The sequence below is a fragment of the Alexandromys fortis genome, unplaced genomic scaffold (assembly GCF_014885135.2).
Source record: "Alexandromys fortis isolate MF-2015 unplaced genomic scaffold, M_Fortis_MF-2015_v1.1 scaffold_25, whole genome shotgun sequence".
NCBI classification, from domain to species: domain Eukaryota; kingdom Metazoa; phylum Chordata; class Mammalia; order Rodentia; family Cricetidae; genus Alexandromys; species Alexandromys fortis.
The window spans coordinates 7,186,177-7,201,912 of NW_026067904.1; positions in this window are offsets into that span (position 1 = coordinate 7,186,177).

Sequence of the window (15,736 nt, forward strand, 5' to 3'; positions counted from 1 at the left end):
GAGAGAGAGAGAGAGAGAGAGAGAGAGAGAGAGAGAGAGAGAGAGAGAGAGCGCACACACACACATGTACATGCATATGCATAGTCAAACCTTTTCTTATTTTTTAAGAAAAGGTATAATGCTTAAATGTTGTAAAATACCAAGTGCTCATATCTCTACTCAAAGAAAGAAAATTCCTAAGTTCTGTTTTATTTTGTCAAACATATAATATGTATGACCTTGATCTTGTATAAATTGAGACTGGTAGTCCTGACAGAGGTGACCATTTGCTTTCTTTTAGTATGTATTTCTTATATTTACCTGCTTTAGTTTGATAATCACACAACACCTCCCACCTCCTGTGGTTTCTGGTGAGAATAAGTACTCATAAAAATAAGTAATAGAAATGTCTAAATATATCCCTTTAGGATTAGTAGGTAGTCTTCATTATTGAATAAAAATCGGGCAGGCCATGGAGCTTTAAATTCACTTTTGTTTTTATGAATAACCCTCTTCAAATCATGAGCCACAGTTGTAGAAATCATTCCAACTGTTTTGTACTCAAAGTCTATCCTCCGAGATGGGGAATGAAAATGTCAGATGTTTGTTATGTTGCTTAGCTTAGACATTTGAATAGTTGGCTTCCATTTGGTCATGCTGTTTGGGGAGGTCAAGTAGGTTTGACCTTGATAAAGGAAGTACATGTTTCTCGCCATGTTTTGATGGTACAGATTTGCCCTATTTCCAGTTCCTCCTCTAGTTTCCTGCTCTTGCCACCATGCCCGACCCTTGCTGATATGATTCCCTGTATGCTGTATCTATCCATCTGGAACCAGAAGCCAAAATGAACTCTTTCTCCTCTAAACTGCCTTTGTCACAATGTTTCATCATTGTAACAGAAGTTGCTTTCCCAGCGCTCTTTTCAGCCATAGGGCATTGTGTGCCTATTGGGGTCATGACATGGAAGAATCTTAGATGGAAACTTTGGAAAAAATTAATTTCTCTTAGTGAATATGAAGAAACACTTCTCCTGCGATTTCTTTGGAATGTAAGTGATCATCAGAAAGTTACTCATAGGGTTTGGTTTAGGTTGGCAGCTGTGGGGAAGTTACTAGGTCCCGAGCGCTCTGACCAAAACCAACAGATTAGTACTTAGTGGAGCCAAAACCGAGAAATTTTATTGAGAGATGTTTAAAATTGGGAGAAGTTGTCTAGATAGAGGAAATCAGTCCCAATGGTGTCTTTTCCTCTTTTTCTCCCTGCTTCCTCGTTGCTAGAAGACAGAGAGCTCTGCTCCACCATCCCCTTCATTAGAGCTGTTATGCTTCATCAGAAGCCCAGGATAAAACAAGCAGCAAGCCATAAACTGTAATCTCTGAAACCATGAACCAAAGCAAATATTACCTCCTTTGAATTGTTATTGTAGGATACTTATTATGGAGTCAGGTATGCAGGCAAACATCTCTCCAGTGCTGTGCTTTTGAAAAATTAGCATGGGACTATTGTAGATTATTTTAGCTAGCCAACTACTTAGTGACCAAGAGAAGATGTCACCCATTCATGTACTGGTCATGTCACAATGAGAACTTTACTGTTGAGGATGAAAACGAAGACTTGGGAACACCTCTATCCAGGCTATGTTGTTGAAATTCCTGCCAGAATAATGCCTTCCATTCTGTCTCAAAATTAGCAACTCATAAGTACTCTAAGAACATAGTTTTAATAGCTATCAGTCAAAATACACTACTACATATTCTGGATAATAATATCATTCAATTAAAAATTTTAATTGAATTTACGTAAAGTTAAGGACTGTGTACTGAATAAAATGATCATTTTTTGGCTTTTTAAGATGATAATATGACATTCTTTCTCTTGTACTGTTTTTGAATTTAAGGTTATGTCAGTTATTTTCTAATCAATACACCTAAACAAATACTGGGAACGAAAAATCAACAAACATCAAAACTAGTACTGCTTGCTATAATTTAAGTATTAAGTGTGCCATGATTACTACCCAGTCCCCCTCTCATTTGTGTATGAGAGAAGGCAGTGCTCATTGAACGACCCAACTATGATTTTACTGGATAATACAAGGTAATTCTTTACTCCATCCTTCAACGTCTTGACAACTCAATTAGTTTCCTCCTAACAGTGAATAAAGAAGCCCATGTATGGGCAGACCAAGATAATAATATAATACTATGGTTCAATAAAATTCCTCATAGAAATATTTTTCTCCTGCTTTTGGAGAAAATGTATTATAGTAAAAATTGAATATATTACTCTTTAAATCCCGGTAGATACTATTTTATTGAAAGTATCCATTAGATTTTTAAAGTGTAGCTTTGAATCTGTAATAAGTTACATTATATAATGCATTTAAATTTTACATTGCTAAGAAAAACTTATACAAAATCTCTTCCTTGACAAACAGAGCCCTTCACTAATGCAACTGCATTGGGGAAACCTTTTCCATATCAGACAGTTCCTAAGTTAGGCTTCCTTTCAGACAAACAACACAGCCCAGGGATGGGAGTGGGAACAGAGAACTCATATGCTTTTTGATTCATACTTTACAGATAAAAGCTCTTCTTAAAATAACAGTAGTTATCAGAAGGAAAGAAAATTTGCACAATTAGTAAAATGTTTAGCTTATAAGAACAAGGTCCTGATTTTGATCCTCAGTACCCATATGAGAAACAAAGAGCTGGATAAAGTGGTGCACAATTGTAATCCAAGCTCTGAGCTGGTGAAAGACGATCCTAGTGCTTTCTCATTGAATATTGTAAGCAAGATTAAATAAAGTCAAGAGGCAGAGAAAGTAACCAGTTGACAGGAAGTGAACAGATGGGATTATTAAGAAAAAAACATAGAGAGTAAGAGGGCATTAGGAGGGTGTACAGGAAGTAGAAGGGAGGGACTTGTAGATTGAGAATTCTGGTTGAGAGACAGCTTAAGGGAAGGAGGTTACTGGGACATTGGCTGAGAAGTAAGGCCAGTTGGGTGCTTTTTCTGACTTTCTGAGTAGCAGGCTTTCACCCCAGCATCTGGTTCTTGAATCTTTATTGGTAAAATCAAACGTTTGAGATTTTGTTAAAACAAAAGAGAGGCAGTGTGGATAGATTTCCCTAGAAAAGAGAAATTGATAGCTATTGATGGATGTTGTGAATATGTTACTGGAGCAGGAAGATACATGAAAAAGGAGAGAGATGAGGGAAATTAGGGAGGAGAAAGGAGAAAGATAAAATTAAGGGCAATTTGAGGTGTAGTATAGAAACACAATAAGGAAAAGCTTACTAAAGTTTATACATATATACAAAATAACAGGGAGAAACAGACTGTGGGGTGGGGTAGAGTACTGAACAACAACTGGCAAACCTATGATACAGCTACCACATCCAAGGTTCAGAGAACATCACCAAACAGGGAACAGAAATAATATAATAACCAGAAGATCAAGGTTTCTGCTATAAGCATCTTCTAGATAAGCCTTAGAAGCCGAACTCATGAAATCACAATACTTTGGCTGGTTAAACAAGACATTCATAGTAACAATACCATTTGAATTCCCAAACAGATGGAAGGAAGTTTATTAGACCAGCCACCCATAGAAAAAACACTATAAACAACTGAATATTGAGAAGAGATAACCAGTCATCACTAGAGACAAGATAGATTATCCAAATCCAAGTGACCAGCCCTAATCTTATATGCATGTGAAGAATATTGAATGGATTCAGCGGGATACACACACACACAGACACAGACACACACACACACAGACACACACACACACATATATGTATATATATGATAGATAGATACATCATATATAGTTCTTGTCTTTAAATTCTCAAAATAAAAATTACAAAGATGTTGTTGAGGCAAACCTGTTCAGTTGTTTGTGTTTCCAGGCTCCCCCTTTTTTTTCAGTTAAGAGAATACCCATTTTGAACTATCTGCTACAATGTTGAAGACATTGTTCTCAATACCTCAGCATAAAATGATTAATTTTTATTATATTCCTTAGGATTATATTATATAATTCCTTAGGATTCTCTCTTTTTATGATTAGCTTCAACAAACATTAAAAATTATTGTATATGGTATGAGAAAGGGAATGACACACATATTTGCATGGATTTTGTCTAAGGATATGTATTATTTCACCCCTACTTGATAAAATATTCTCATTAAGCATTGGGCTGCATCAACATGTCCAATAACGTAGCAAGTAACTGCAAGACAACAGAATTTGGCTCTCACGCTTTCGAAGAAAGTGACTCCTCCTTGTTCTTCTGCAGAAGACAGGTGTCAGGCCAATGGTTTTGATGCAAAGATTTTGGAGGAAGGGGGAGGAATGGTTCGGTAAGGAGCTATTTCCTGATGAAAGACTCCAGGCAGACTTTTCAGTCCTTGTTTTCTTATAGATTGCTATCTTCAAAGAACAGAAGTAGACTGTGTTGCTGATTTACATAGATGAAAACGTCCTTCCTTGCTACTCAGTTATGATTATGGGGATTGGAATTACGAAGGAAAATAAGTTTGACCCTGATACTTAACATATGTAGAAGTCTGATCATGGAGGCTAATGATGAATTTCCATTAAGTGTTTAAATGTCTACTAACTACAAACATTGAGAATTCTCTAAGCACTGTTTACTGCACAACTTTACCATTAAAAAGCCTTTATTCTCATATTGTATTTATAGATAAATTCTCACAATCATTTTGTTGCCAGATCCAATATGGGATTGTCCATGACCAAACTGAGCCAAGTCTTCACACCATCTTCTTCTCCATTACACTTTCCCCCAAATGAGAGAAATGTGATTCATGTTTGGCAGGCCCCTTATTTATGTAAATGTTTGCCTCATGTCTATTGTAACGGAATAGATACACTAGAAATTAAGTGTCTAGTCTTTCGAGGTGCTTAAAAATTGGTCTCCCATCATTAGCACATTTGGGGACATAATTTCTTCATCTGCATTTGGATTTTAAATGATTACGTATCTTCTCCGCTTTGTAGCAGCAGATGTTTCAGTAATCATTAGGATATGTTCCAACTGCATGTACCTCTTCTTTCTGAACACATGGCAGGGCTGGACTTCTGGCCTTATGGTTCAGTGGAAACATGAATCTACTGCAATTGGGAAGGCTGGATCTCTTAATAATACATCAGACTTTCCACAAATCTTTCATTCATTCATAATACAGTAAGTATAGGAATGTTTCAAAGTCTCTTCTCCATGTGGGACTACTCCAAAAGAAGAATAATCTTCCAGAAGAACGACTTAGCCCTTCACAAGGCGTGTGCATAGTAAGAGGGAAAAAGGACTGTGTTGCTTTATGTCACTGTGATTTGAGAATTTGTGCTGTCACATTGTGGGGTAGATGATCATGATTAGTACAGATGGGGGCTTAGCTTATAATTAGCTTATAATTGGGAAATGGAAAGTGCCCTGTGCATTTAGCCAAAATCAATAAAAGTTTATTTGCAGTTCCTACACAAAAAAATTAATGGGATAATAACATTTTTTTCTGATGATTTTATTCAAATGTTAAGAATTTTAAAGTTTAAAATTTAAAGTTTGTCTATTGAAAGGACACCGTGGTTTACAGATAAAACAATTTTAAAAAATGTAATTTTGTACCTAGCCTTAAGGTAGTTATTCCCGGCATGATAAAGATAATGTTATGTCTTAAAATAGTAAATATTTATGTCCACTTAAGCTAAGTCTGTATTCCAATCTATGAATATCAAAGATAAAGTATCAGGATTCAGATTCCAGAGAGAAATGCACAAGAAGACTCATGAGTATTATGAAAAGCTCTTGCTCGGGATGATAAACAATTTATTTATTTTCACACATTTTAATTTATAGAATTACATTACTTTCCCCTTTTATTTATGCTGCAGACTCAGACAAATGCCATCCATCCAGCTCCCATGACCCCCTTTCAAATGAACATCCTCTTCTTCATTGATTATGAATGTTCCATGTGTGTGTGTGTGTGTGTAAATATAACCTGCAACCTACTGAGTTTGCTTTTGTTGTCTCTGGGTATACAGTTACAGGGCCAATCTTTTTGCCTTAAACAATCAATAATGAGGATTGTCCCTGGAAAATGCTAATTTCCTCTTTCTCAGCAGTCATTAATTATCTGGAGTTCCTTGTCTAAGGGATTCATAAAGTTTTTCTTCTTCCATGTTAACATACCCATTGATATTTACAATGTTTTGGTCTTGTTCATTTAGCTATTGCTAGGGGATACTTTTTCACAGCAGACTTCCAGACCCTAACTCTTGCCATAACAATAGTACCACTGTGTTTTCAGTGATGTTCCCTGGGCCAGAGCTGCAGGAACTGTGATGTAGATGTTTCCATTATGGCTGTGTTGTCCACAATCCATTAATACCTACATTATATGCAGTTGTGGTTTTCTTTGATGGTATTCATTTGCTTTAAGCGATGCTACTTTGATTAGTGCAGTACTACGCTTATCTGTGGCTATAGGAATAATATTTAACATATAGTAAGCAATTATGCTGGTTTAGAAAAATAGTAGTAGTAGATTCTCTTATTTGATTCAAGACTTCGTGAGATATAGCAAGTTGACTAGGTTTCTAGTGCCAGGCATGATGTTACTGTTGAGTAGACATTAACTCTAGTTAAACATTGTTGGTTCACACTAACATCTGAGTGCCAGTTGTTGAACTTCTACACATGTCTTGCCATGGTGGTCATTGCTGTGGTCCATAGATATAGCAGGTCTGTAGGACTGTTAATCACTTCACTCCCTTGGCAGATTACATAGTATTTTCTGTTACCATAGTACCAAGACCTGAGGGAGAAAGTTTTTAGGTAAAATTCAACTCAATTTTTCTGAGTCCAATGTCTTAAGTATATGATGTCTTCAGCAGTAAGGGTTTATATTCAATCTCTGAAAGGCAACCAAGGTCAACAGCAATAGTTTATTTGCTTTGGAAGTTGCTTGAATTACCATGTTCAATCATTGGAAAGGAGGTTTCTCATGCCTTTTACTGTTATTTTTTGTTAGTTTATGATTCTTGTAGAAAGCTTTGGCAGCCCAAGTCAATAACTTTCTTTTATACATACACACACACACATATATAAATATAAGCCTATTAGAGTATATATTATTTTATAGAGCAATATATTATATTGGCATATAAAATACTAAAAATTATATATAATTAAATGCACACACACACATATATATATATGCTAATATAAAATATTTCCCTGAGGCATTATCCAACAATCTTTGTATAAAACTCTTTTAATTAAGAAAAGAGTAGACATTTCAGAAAGCCAATGATGTGTAATGTCAGAAGATGAATCAACTCTACCATGTGACAACATTGGGCAGCAATTCCATCCACTACAAGTGTGGGAGTTGGGGAGAGATGTGCTGGGATATGAAATTATATGTTTACTCTATATGCAGAGTGACTAACCAGAGCAGAATAAGTCACAGTGAACACAGTGAAGTAGGAAGACATCTGAATAACCACTGCTTTTGTTTGGTATAAAGACCTTAAGAATGCTTATTGTTATAATAATCATTGGTTTTCATACTTTTGCAATTATTTGTATTGAGCATACTTTATAATTTGAAGTTGTTACCCAGGTGACATTAAATCCACTTGGAATAGATGAAGTTAAGATTTTGGGTAATAATATGAAGAAAGGAGACCTCATATGGAAAGAGGTGGTACTCCAGTAGCCACATGCATATACTCAGGAGGATGAATGCTACTCCGAGGGCAAAAGATTCCCATAAGAACTTCTCTGAAAATTCTTTTATTTTTTATTGCATGTTACAGTGGAGTCACCAACTGAATTTAGAAAGTCATATTCTCTTTCTGGAGGAATGGTTTCACAGCATGCCATGAAGTCATAAAAAGAAATTATTTGTATGTAACTCAGAGATAAACAAGAGACAAATGACTACTAGCTGAGATGACAGTCTCAGTCAGTAGATCCCTTTACCAGGCCCCACACGTTCTTGTTAGAGATGCTCTGCCAGCTCAAATGTGACATATTGTGCGAAGTTTAATTTTAGATAAACTTTGCCAATATCTCTTGCTCTTATATTTCTGGTGCAGCTTGAAAACCCTAGACACAGCCAATGAGATGACTTTGGTCATGAGTTTTACAGAAATTGACAAACTGTTCTTTTGATTTTATAGTCTATTAACAATATTTTGAAAAAGAATATATAGGAAAACATTTCAAATATTTATTTTCAATACTCTGATACTATGTCAGAAATTCTTATCAATATGTGATATTGATTTCAATATTATTTTCCTCTTTTAGGATAAGTCACGATGAATTTTGAATGAAGCAAATCCTACACACTTAGCCAAGATACCTTTAAAAAATTTACAGCAGCTGTGTTTGTTTGGTTTTGATTTCTGCTCTAGTCAAACATGTGTGGTTGTTGTTAACTGGACTCCATCACTCTGAAGTTTGAGATATGTATTATTACAAACGTCAGTGTTACTTGTTTTCTGTCACCAGAGATAACAATTTAGTTAGTAACTCAACTAATTTGTCACAACAACCTACTGGGATCATTTTAGGACCATATATAACCACACCCTAAATTAGGTACTCAAAGACAGAGTTACAGCGTATGGATACTGTATTTGGAAGCATCAATGTGATATAACTTTTGAGTGGGGGTGAATTTTGTCATCTTAACTATTACCTTTTGATAATATATAATCTTGGTAAAATTTATTGGGGATACTGAAACCCAATATAATATTTACTCTCAAAACTCAAGGCAATATTTTACTTGAGGGAAAAATAAAGGAAGTAAGTACATTGAATAGTTAGGCTGATATGAACTGCCCTTCTACTGTGATGAGTGATTACTCTGTGTTTACCTGTGATGCTCTGTGAGGATAAAGCAGAGCAGTAAGTTTCTCTTGAAGTAAGTCTTCTTCTTCATTTTACAAGAAGAGGAGGTGGAGGAGGAAGAGAAGGTGAAAGTCTCAAGTCTGAAGTGTGAACGGTGTGTCTGAGTGGTTGGGAGGAGTAACTGAATGGGAAGGAAGTAGGGAGTGAGGATTAGGAAGTAATACTAAGGAATATCAAAAAAGTTTGGAATGCAAAATACTCAAACCAAGAGTTTGAATTGCACTTTAGATTTAATATGGGCCAGAGGGAGCAATAATTTATCCAGAGGCAAAGACAGTATCAATATGTTTGAATGTATCTTGTAAACTTGTTTAACTTTTTTGGCTCCTACTGAGAAAGTCATCACACCTAGTAGAATCAGTTATCTTGTCAAATCCCACCTTCAGTACCTGACTAGATACGTTACACTTTTAAATTAAATTAATTGTTTCTTACTATTTTTTTTCTGTTGTGTCATATTCCATTGTGTAAATGTACCATAATTTCCTTGTCCATTTTATAGTCAAGAGGAATTTAGGTTGTTTCTAGGTTCTGGCAAACAATGCTGCTATCAGCATAGTTGAGCATACATCCTTGTGGTACAATTAAACATCCTTTGGGTATATACCCAAAAGTAGTATTGCTGGGTCTTGAGGAAGGTTGTTTCCTAATTTTCTGAGAAATCATCATGCTGATATCCAAAGCATCTGTACAACTTACACTCCCACCAGCAATGCAGGAGTGTTCCCTATACCCCACATCCTCTCCAGCATAAATTGTCATGACATCTTGAAATTTCCAGGCAAATGGATGGATCTAGAAAACATCATATTGATTGAGGTAACCCAGACCTAGAAGACAAATATTATATGTATTCACTCCTAAGTGGCTTTTAGACATAAATCAAAGAAAACCAGGCTACAATTCACAATCCCAGAAAACCTAGACAACAATGAGGACCCTAAGAGAGACATACATGTACCTAATCTACATGGGAAGTAGAAAAAAACCTCCTGAGTAAATTGGGATCTTTGGGACCATGGAAGAGAGTTGAAGGGGAGGGGAGAGGAATGGAAGGGAGCAGAAAAAAATTATAGCTCAATAAAATCAATAAAAAATGTGTCTTACTACTATAGCAATACGTAATTCCTGGACTGGGAATTTTAAGTAAAACCAGAGAAATTAACCATAAACACAAAGGCAAGGAACAGGGAACTCTCAACTACTAAGACAAATACATAAAACAATATTCAATCTGTGCTGACTGAGTTTTCTGTCCCACTGGTCCTCTAGTCATTCAGTCCCAAAGAAAACACACAGAGGTCTACATTAAGTATAAACTGATTGGCTTAGTAGCTCAGGCTTCTTATTAACTCTTATAACATATTTTAGCCCATAATACTTGTCTATGTTAGCCACTTGGCTTGGTAACTTTTTGGCGAGGCAGTCATGTCTTACTTGCTCTGTGTCTGGCTTCCTTTGTATCTGGTTGACAACTGTGGACTGACTCTTTCCTCTTCCCAGAATTCTCATTGCCCTGCCTCTACTTCCTGCCTGGCTATTGACCAATCTACATTTATTTAAAATACAAGTGACAGGGTACAGACCATTATCCCACAGCAAATCTGGAAAAGTTATAATAGAATATTGAAAATTAAAGACAACCTCAGAAGAAATCAAGACTATTTCCAATTTCATTCTCATTCATACTCAGCACTCATTAGGTGTGGACTACAAGTCAGTAATAGTCTCTGTTTGATATACGTGTATAGTTACAGTTTCGAGATACTAACAAACTTGCTTAAACTATGAATTAGAACTGAAGACTAAACTTACATTTAGAAAAATGAGTGCTTCCTGTTCTGAAATAACGGTATGTACCTTTATAGATGATGTTGAATATGAATCCTCAAGCATCCAGCCTTCACTGATTTCAACTCGTATAACCCATTTATTGCTTCAGAGCTTGGCATATTATTATTAATATTTTTTTTGGTTTTTCGAGACAGGGTTTCTCTGTGGTTTTGGAGCCTGTCCTGGAAATAGCTCTTGTAGACCAGGCTGGTCTCGAACTCACAGAGATCCGCCTGCCTCTGCCTCCCAAGTGCTGGGATTAAAGGTGTGCGCCACCACCGCCCGGCTTGGCATATTATTGTTTCAGAATATTTCCATTAAATTTTGAGTGGGTAGGGAACAGGATGAGAAGAAATAAAATCATCACAAAAGCAAGTAAAATGAAAATAGTTTTCACTTGAATAAAGACTGAAAACAAATTATAGTCTGGCAGAAGAGTATGAATAACATTCAATAACTGATCAATAGTGTATTTTTGTATATTAGTTAAGGTTACCATTGTTGTGATAAACACCATGATCAAAAACAACTTGGGAAAGGAAGGGATTATTTTGCTAACACATCACAGTCTGTTGAAGGAAGCCAAGCAAGAACTTAACCTGGGCATGAATCTGGAGTCAGGAGCTGATGCAGAGATCATGGATGGGTACTGCTTTCTAGCAGTAAGCTTGATCATATCTTGATCAACTTTCTTTCTTATAGAACCCAGGACCACTAGCCCAGTATTGCACCACACTCAATGAGCTGGGACCTCTCCCTTCAACTACTATTTAAGAAAATACCTTATAGACTTGCCCACACAGACAGATCTTATGAAGGCATTTTCTTAACAGCTTCACTCCTCTCAGATGACTATATCTTGTGTCAAGTTGACATGAGAGTAGACAGCACAGTCTTGTCATTAATGCACTAGCATTTGGCCCTCAGGAATTAATACTAGTGAACATTCATATGTCAGTACTTGCCTGGATGATTTCAGGGCTGACTACCTGGTGTTGAATAGCCAACTGCAGGGAATCTTCCCTGGAGAAGTCAGTTTCTCCCTCCCTCCATATTACTTAATTGCTTATAGTTTATTGTCTAGGGTTGAATCAGTAAGACAAGCAAACTATTTGCAAAGAGCAGATTGTATTTAGGGATTCAAACCATGAATTTGAGAGAGAGCAAGAGAGGTATATGGAAAGGGTTAGAGGGAGAAAGAAAGAGGAGACATTTCAAAAATTAATTTAAAATTTTGTAAAACACTAGTCAAAATCTTTGCATTTCAACATAGTTCTGAATTGACTTTTTTGTAAAACCAACTCAGATAATTTTTATTTATTATTTCATCCAGATCAGAGATCTGGGCTCCATCTTGTGGTCCCATCTGTATTCACTTTGATTTCTCAATGTCCCCATCTGCACAATGGTCCCTGCCAACCTAGAATGGTTTGTAGCTTTGGGGTTCTGGAAGCTGAGACTGAAGATGGTAAAGAGGACATCTCAAAGTGGTCTGGGGTTTTTGGAGGCCAAGGTGTGAAGCCAGGGAAGACAGTGGACTGGACATAGGACCCAGTCCTTGGTACCCAGCAGGAGGACAGATGAGATGGCCGGGAAGCAGCAGTCTGGAGTTGGCCAGGGTTGTTCACAGTGTGAGAGCTGCAGCCTCATTAACAGGGTTGAAACAGTGACTTTATCTGCCGAAGTTTCCTGACAGAAACTCTGCCCCACTTTCAGAACTCACAAAAAGCTTTAGTGGGAAATAAAACTCCTACCTTGCTTTTTAGCCAAGCACTTGGCTTCCAATAGGAGACTGTTCTGTTCCACCCATCAGCCCACCAGGTTAGCAATGCACCTGGTATCTAGTTACCTAAACCATGGCAGCAAAACACAGATCCTTATTAAAAATTAAATGAATGAATACCGCAGAGCTTTTAAAAAAAAAGCTTACTTTCTTGCTTGTTTTTTTCTCTTTAAAATTTTCATTGTTTTTCTTTAATGAACCAAAATATATCTTTTTGATTTTTTTCTGAGAAAGAACATAGATTTCTCTGACCTAAAACTCCCATGTACCAAACTCAAGCAGAGACACACTTTTATACATCCTTCATCATGAAAAATTGTCTATTTTCCTTTCTCATGCTGTAACCCAGACTTTATTTTTTCCTGCCAAAAAAATTTTGGCTTTCTACTTGTCTGAGTTAGAACTTTATCCATTTCTTCAAATCCCACCTTAAGTTTCATTTTTTTTTTTCTGTGAAAAATTTCTGCTGCCTTCTGGCTCCTTTAGACTTTGGAAATGCAATCTTTGAATCTAATTATGTCACAACCTGCAGTCCTTTATGTCTTTGAATTATTCCTTCTCACAGATTTTAATCTTCCTTTTGGCAAGGAGATCTATTGAGCTACAGCAAAGACTCCACCCATCCAACTCTTCCATAGATATTTGTCAATATCTGAATTGATATTTCAGGTCCCATTCTGAATTTTTTTCTCTACAAATTTCCCTTGGTAAAATATATCCTATCATATCAGAATGTCTCTTCTCTGCCCAAGATAAGATTACTGCAGTATTGCAGAGGTTTCATGTTTTATTCCTTTCTGGAGTGAACGTACTAATATTCAGGGTATATTTTTATCTTTATCATTTTGTTGTTATAACAAGATAACCGGGACTGGGAAACTCATTGGGAAATTTCTTGGGCTAGATAATCTCAGGAATGAGATGTGGGAGAGCATGGTGCCTTGAGTAATGCTTTCTGATTTACCACCACAGCATGGTAAGGTTATTGCAGCACTGACCAATAGAACAGTTAGTAGAAGCCTTAATTCTTCTTAGAAAGGTCTAACCTCATGCCAGGTAACTCACTCTAATCAACTCCCATAGATAATTTCCTTCCAATTATTCTGAATATATGCATTTGAAGATAACATTTCCAATAAAAGAAATTTGATGGTACTTTTGAATCACAACTGTTTTTTTTTTCATTTATTATGGGGATGTTAGTAAAGCGTTAATTTATCAGATAACTGTCAGAAAGGGTTCAAAGGAAGCATCGTGTATATCCATAGGTACCATAGTGAAATACTCTGTCTATAAAATGCTCATGTCACTTAACATTTGAGAATTTATCCATGTTTCAATATATAATAAATCACAGAGATGCATGTAAAATCCATGAATGATTATTGGTACCTACAGGTATTTACTATGTGTTCAATTAAAGACAAGGGAATAGCAAATGTGCATTGAAGAGGTAGAAATTAAGGACCAAAACAGTTGTGTTTTAAAGAGGCAGGAAGCTTTAGCAACCCAAATAATATCCATCTCACATAATTCTTCCTTGGATCATACTGTTAGCACACCTGCTTGACAAACAATGATTTGAGATGTGGGGCCATTGCAATAAAAGGCTGTGGTTTCTCTAACTAATAAGCCAGCTATATAACAGTGAATTACTCCAGTTCTTTCTGTTTGCCTCAGGGAAGTCATGCTCTCAGAATCCTTTACAAATCACAACCCCAGCAAAGGTCTTAGAACAGGTATCTACATTATTAATTCCACTTACCTGAAATCACCTCTTCGAGGCAACTCATAGCCAACCTTGGAGAAAATGATCAATGAATATTTTAGGAAAAACACATTTATCTGCTTGCTTATCTGTTATAATACACTTTTAATATGACACTCATCTTGGGTATTGTAGAATGTGAACTGAAGATATCAGAAACACACACACATACACACACACATACACACACACACACACACACACACACACACACACACACACACCTGTGCTTAATAGTCCCCAAGGTTTATTGATGGATTAGAATTTTGTTATTTACTGAAGAGCTAAGATGTTACTCGTCAAGAGCCAAATTATCCTGGTTTTTTCCTAGTTGTCTTAATAGCCATTCATTTTCCAATCTTGTATCTGACCAAACGTTTTTGTAGCAATCAGGTAAAATCCTTTCAGAAGATATAAATAGACTTCTAGCAATCCAAAAACTAAGACTATCATCAGAGTGCATCTGAGACCTACAGGTGAGATACCACATTTTGCTCTAATCTGACTATTGGGTGTATCTACTGATGTGTATGTCTTTAAGTACCTTGATTCATTTTTTTCTGTCAATATAAAAAGTTTATGAAACTGTTATTCATTTTAAGTACGACCACAGAAGAAACTAACTCCTAATCTACCTGAGGGGACAGCTATGTCTTTGCATTAACAGGCCCACTTAAGAGGTTGACAAAGCCACCTTAACACAGCCCCTGAGCCCAGGGTGGACAGCCGTCTCTCAGAACCTGACATAGACCCTATGTATGCCTTATGTTTGTCACTGCCTAATCACTCCTAAAACTTGTTCTATAAAAGAATCCATGTTTGGAGAATAAATTTATATGCCTGATTATTTTAGAATATGAAGAAAGTAGTCATTATGATGTTTTGCTGTTGTATAGTTTTGGAAAGTTCACCAATTAAGGTAAGTACAAGTAACAAGGACACAGACTTATATATGTGTGTATGCTTGATTGATAAGCCCTCCTTTTGTCCTGTACATCATGGGTACAAAGTCACACCACCATGAGCACTACTGAGTTAGTCTGAACAAAGAGACATTAATGACTCCCTCAGTTCTCCACAGCACAGTACCACAGAAGACCTTATCTTACGTATTCTTATTTTTGTGGATTCTTCTCTGTGCCAATAAAGGAAGGAGCTGCTTTTTCTTCTGAAAGACATGTCTGTGGAAGTTTACTGGGCTCCACTCTTCGCTCCACTCTTCTTGCAGTAATGTCTCTCAGCAAAATTTGAAATTTATAACCGCTAGAAATGTAAATTCAGTTTGTGGATAAGAGTAAGAGCTTTAACATAGGAAGAGCTACCATGGAGAGAGGCAGGCTGACAAATGCCCCAGAATGAAAGAGAGATAAATGTTGCAATATGAGAAAAGTGAGAGGCTGGCTTTGGGTTTGC